This window comes from Perna viridis, chromosome 4, assembly GCF_037379345.1.
Source record: "Perna viridis isolate PV_CMFRI_1.1 ecotype Kerala chromosome 4, ASM3737934v1, whole genome shotgun sequence".
NCBI classification, from domain to species: Eukaryota; Metazoa; Mollusca; class Bivalvia; order Mytilida; family Mytilidae; genus Perna; species Perna viridis.
The window spans coordinates 21,007,198-21,013,197 of record NC_142448.1 but is presented as its reverse complement, the minus strand read 5'-3'; the positions used below and the strand labels follow the sequence as shown (position 1 = coordinate 21,013,197).

The following is a 6,000-nucleotide window of genomic DNA, read 5'->3' as shown; positions in this document are numbered from 1 at the left end:
TGCAAACAAAGAAACAAAATAATAAAAGAAAAAAAAGAAAAGAAAAAGAAAGCACAATCATAAAAATACAATCCAGATCACATCATTAATGTCACACATATTTACGATAAATTCCAATATCTTTTTCATATAATTACCAAAATTTGAAATTAAAATTTGATAGAAAGTTACCTTTGAAGAACAAAACTGAAAAGAGCGTGCCTTCTGGGAGCGGCATGATTATGAAGAGTACAAACTTCCAAAGTATTTTCTCTTTAAGCCAAAGGTCTACGTACGAGAAAAGTTTTCATAACTTGCCTTGATGCTACATATAAAAAATAGGTAAGGTAGACACTGTTAACAAATGTATGATACTACTGTAGACAATATTTTTAACACAAGTTACGAAAATAAATAAGAATATCTGATAAAATATTATATAAAACGAATTCCGTACTGCCAATATCAATAACAATTTAAGCAACGAACAAGAGTTTGTATTTCAAATTGTAATTTGTGAAGTTCTAAAGAAATCTGTCACATAAAAATAGACGACTTTTAAATAAAAGTTTGCTGTGTTTGTAATTACCGAAATAACTATTATAAATTATAGCTGTTATATAGAAGAAAGAAATGAGATAAGCAACCCACACTTAATATAACACAAGGGCTCACGGGGGTCAGAACTTATCTACACGATCTTAGCTATTATTCTCACAACACTGGTATTGATAATAATGAATTAATGTGATGAATGACTCTATGGATGCATTAATGAGCTAAGTCTATTAAAGAGAGTATATTAATTCAAATGAGAAGTGAAAATCTAAAGCCAATACGATAATATTTCTATATAAACTAAGATTTGTTAATGGTTTAGAATGATATATTCTAATTACATTTGACATAGTAGTCTCTACACAATACGTTATTGATATCATCCAAATAAATCTAAAATTATAAAGTTAATACACAGTAATTTAAAAAGGCCATATTACAAAGTCTGTAAAGGTTTTGAACGTTTTGTAAGGCAAGAGAACAATAGTTTTGATAGTTGTCAGCGAAGGGTTGTGTCATGGTCTGAACATTACATTTACAATTTAAACCTATTTTTAGATTTTAAATAAACTATTGACAATAAAAATGTGCAGATTGTATTCTTTGTAGAATTGACGAAGAATTCCAGACTAACTTGTGAAAAATTGTAATTCTGGTTCTGATGCACTAAATACTGAATGTGTTTGCTGACCGTTCTTCAAAGAGAAAGGTGAGTGGTTTAAATAAAAAAATCCTTGTTATGTCACAAGCTATTTGCAAATTGGGTATGGTGACTGTTTATTTTTACAAATGAATATATAGAAATTAATTTCTGACAAAATATAAACCTTATTTAACAGTTTTTGTTTGAAATACAGGGTTATACACCACTTTCAAGCTGTTTAATTCCATTTTCTACCCAAACTGATAGAAATGATAGTGATCTTATAACCACAGTATCATGGTATAATATGGAAAATTCTTTTTTGCAAAATAATGTTTATTATAATTAAACAGTACATGTATTGGAGTATGCTTTGTGTTCCAATGCCCGTGCATTTCGCTGCAAAATAAAAAGATAATCAAAAGCTTCCTCATTATGTATATATGATTCTTATTGTTTCATCATGAATTTAAACAGCAAGAAACGTCACTTCGACTAAGAGAATCTAATTACATCCTTTTGATTTCCGCTTGAATATTGGAAATCAAAAGAATGTAATCTAGGGACAATGACCAGACATGGAAAACAGACAAACACAACCAATAACATAAAATAACCAAAATAGTACGTACAAAGTAACAAAGTTAATGAGTAAATCGGACACCATTAAAGACTGGCAGCATGGACCAGGTGCACCGGTAGGGTAAACGTCCTCTACTTTTCAAGAAGGAATCGACGAGTTGCCAATAAAACGTTAAATCACGGGTAGATGGTGCAGATAGATACACTGTAACGGGAAATGAATATAGGGGTCATAATAAGGGTATATCATAATTTGATTTTAAGATTAATCATAATAATCATCATAATACGTGATATGGTCAGGCTTTCCTTTTTTGTGTATTAATGATACCAAATATCCTTACAAATGTAAAATTCAGACAGCTCCGGTACAATTGTTTAGATAGCATCACTATAAGCAATTATGATTTATCTGCTTTATCTTTACATTCTTTAAGCTTGTTACACGTCAAGGTCATGTTAAAAATACAAAAAAAAATCAAATTTATAGAAAATGTAACAGTTTTGGCAATGAAAGTTATGAATTAAAATTTTCCTTTTCATTAACTTGAAACTTTGAAGAAGAAGTGTGAAAAAAATCAGAGAACGTGATTCATATGATTTTAATCCTTGCCTATAAGTGAACTATTTGCACTCAAATAAAATTTGGCTTCGTTGATAGCTATGTTGTAATATCACTGATGCCTCAACCAAAAGGAATATATAGAACTTCCTGTAACACACATTGTGCTTCTACTTTAGCAGTTCAATTACTTTCTTACTGCATACATCATTTCCGGAATACGTCACTTCCGTCGGAACTGTTTTAACCAATTATGTTTCAGTACATAATCAGTTCAAGAAAACATTTCAAACATTTGTTTGGGATTTCAAGAAAAGCCTTTTATTTGTTTATGTCGTCTAAGGTATTAGAAAAGGTAAATTACCAAACAACACAAACTTTAACTGATTACTGTGTAATTTGAGGGAAAAAAAACAGGACGACTGTAATGACAAATCATAAATCAAATGTATTTGCATGGAAAGAATTTTCGGTTAAGAAAAGAAACAGCGATGCCAACATTTAAAAGGGGAGATAATTTGCGCTACATTACTAGCTTTAATTTGAATTGTTTCATAAAGATTATGTTGCCATGAGACTCAATATACCACTTCAAAGAGTAAGGTCAAAATCACGAAGTCGTGGATCATTATGTGGTGTGACCAATTTCACAGCATGACAAACCTGTTCACTATTTCGTAGTTATGTCCCTCGTTCGTGTTAACCTTTAATCAAAGTTGTGTGGTTATATATTTTTAATTTAATTTATAACTGAGAAAGTTTGTTATTGCACTACAAACTTTCCTCATTTGTCTACCCCGGACTTAACTTTTTATGATCAACTCGGCGGGTGTTTCTAGAAAAGCAGAGGACGCTTACCCTACCGGAGCACCTGGTCCATTCTTCCAGTTTTTAGTGGAGTCCGAGTTGCTCATTTACTTTTGTTACTTTGTATGTATGATTTTAGTTACTTTATGTTCTTTGTTGTGTATGTCTGTTTTCCATATCTGGTCTTTGTCCCTGGAATACATTCTTTTGATTACCGCTATAAACTTGGTTCCCTTGATTACTCTTTCTTTCAACTGTCGTAACTCGTCAAGTAAAAATGAACACTTGTCAAATTCAATACATGCTATTTCATAAAGACAAACTAAATACAGACGTATTATACATATTCAATTGAAGCAGTACGCAATTTACAATACAAATAATAAAATAACAGGCTAGCACATACTACCCCAGCTGTAAAATGACGTCCCGTCATTGCTGATCTGGTTGTAGTGTTTGAAGTATGTTCAGTATAGCCTTTCCTGCCCCTCTCTGTAAATTGTCAAAAAGGTGTGTCCCTGCGTGGGCGACATTCTGTAGCAGCACTTCATCTGAGGGCTGATCAATCAAATACATTAAAGCATTGAAGTTATTGTTCTCCATTTTGTGAAAACTGGGGAGGGGTTATATGTTTTAAAGTGAAAAAAAAACTGTAATTATTGTAATTTTTACATAATTACGTAGTGGTTTTTACACACTTTCTTATTCGTGACTGATTTTATTTTTCTGTACTGGTTCTTTGCTACTTCAATAATATTTTTTCGTAGCTGGTGCGATTATTTATGTATTTTCAGATGACCAATTTTCCTTTATAATCTCTGATAAAACATGTCGGATATATTGTACGATATAATATAATTTAACAGTTCTTTAATAAAGTGATATTAGATTCTCTGATATTTGATTCAATATGAATACCAGACATGTTTCAAAGGGTCAACATCTAGGTTACTAGGTTTACACACATTAACTTAAACAGAAAAAAATCTTTAAAATTGTATAAAATTGGTGACAGATTTCAAAACCTGCCATTCAAATTTGTGAAGGTTATTTTTTAAATTTGATAACTACCAACCTTCTACTGATTCGTTTTGTAAAGAAGGACTATAATTATATTTTTTTAGTATAAAGAAAGCTGGATTGACAAGGTTTGAGAGTGATTATTTACTGTGTGTGCAAACTCAAAATGGCTTCAATGCTGTAGACACGTATTTTGTATAAAAATGTGATATACATATCAGGTAAGACGATTGGCTAAATCAACAAGTATAATATGTCTCAGTTTTAGTTTAGTTGATCATTGTGCTTAACAAATAATACTTACAATATCACTAAAATTGATATCCACCACATGGAATTCATGATTTTTGTAAATAAATGCGAATTCTAGATAGTTTTATGTGGGTGTTCTGTGATATAATTATGGAGTTGTCTCAGGTTCACTTGATAATATTAAATTTCACTATTTTTAACTTGATTAAAGTCGCCTCATCTGCCGTTTATGTTATTTCACATACACAGAATATATACATCACTCTGGTTAAGAAATCATGAAGATCGTTTAGAGAAAAAAAACTTTGAACGATACAAAATTTGAAATCAAATAAATCAATTACTTGTACTGAATTTTGATTGACATAACTTCTTAGATATCAATAAATTTAAATTTAAAAAAATATTAAGTACATTTAAAAAGTATTATTTGTGTTACATACATAACATGTTGACCTTTATGAGTCTGTTTATTAATAAGATTTGACTATCTAAGAAATAATGTTGATCTGTAACGTACATTATTTTAAAAATATGAATATTCCAAAGTTTGAGTACGAATATGTTTATATGTTTACAGCAAGACTGATATGATTTTCTGTATATGCCTGATTGTTAAGTTGGTCTATTTCTTAATCATTAGTAAACGGGTACAAGTGATTTACAAATGGTTATTAACTTAAAGAGTTTAACAAAACGTTTTTGACCATTTTTCAGTATTTTTCACGTTCAATTTTCAACAAGGAATATAACTGTTGTCTCTTGTCTTTTTGGCTTATTCAAGGCCTAACCCAAGAAACAAAAATACAAGTCATTTATTCTTCTATAACATGGTTATATCTGTTGCTTGTTAGGGGTAAATATGAAATTCAGACATACTCAATACATGTAAAGTTGAAAGCAACAATTCAACTTTTCTTGTTTGCTATGTTGCATGGCATCATAAATAGGTCTCCAATGATGTTGGGCGTTTTGCTGTTATATATCATATTTGATGTTCTTCACAGCTACGCTGTAGTTGTTTCCGAATATAAAAGCTCAGTCATTTTCATCGTGTCCAACAGAATCAATTTATATAATAATAAATCAATGTGAATATGAAATATCTCCGATATGAATGATAGAAAGCTTCTCAATAGTAGCACTATAATATAGTAATTCTTGCCCCTAAAGATATATCAATACTCTGAAGACAGATATGATTATTTTGATGAACACATTGAACTTTCTGTAACATCTTCTCTAATAAAAGTTATTTATTTGCTAATTATAACATGTTTATTCCTGATAAAACAATTTCTGTAAATAGTTTACTCCACAGACATAACTTTTAGACTATATTTTCTAAGGTTATTGCCGGGTTAAGGTAGGACATGGCTATAGTATAGGCAATACGTTCAATAAGTGCATAGTATGAACCACTTGCTGCTAATTAGATTTTCCATTATTTTTATATGTTGGGCTTAGTTTATTTTATTTGCCCGAAATGTATACAGCCTTATTTGATAGATGGAAATGATGAGTATGGTAAATAATGTGAAAATTCATATTTATTGCGAAATATATGTATATTACTTGTATATTACTTGTCTTACTA

The 6,000-nt window shown here is 30.2% G+C and overlaps 1 protein-coding gene across 2 annotated transcripts in view; it reads left to right on the top strand.

Moving 5' to 3' along the window:
• Positions 1-1,101: 1,101 nt before the first annotated feature.
• Positions 1,102-6,000, top strand: part of LOC148619280 (receptor-type guanylate cyclase Gyc76C-like) — a 58,674-nt gene continuing 53,775 nt past the window's right edge. The window contains exons 1-2 of one of the 2 annotated variants that reach the window (XM_088578990.1): positions 1,102-1,246; positions 4,256-4,372. The gene's annotated coding sequence lies outside the window, so the exon portion shown is untranslated. The remainder of the gene's footprint in view (positions 1,247-4,255; positions 4,373-6,000) is intronic. The other variant, XM_088578991.1, reaches the window with a different exon arrangement.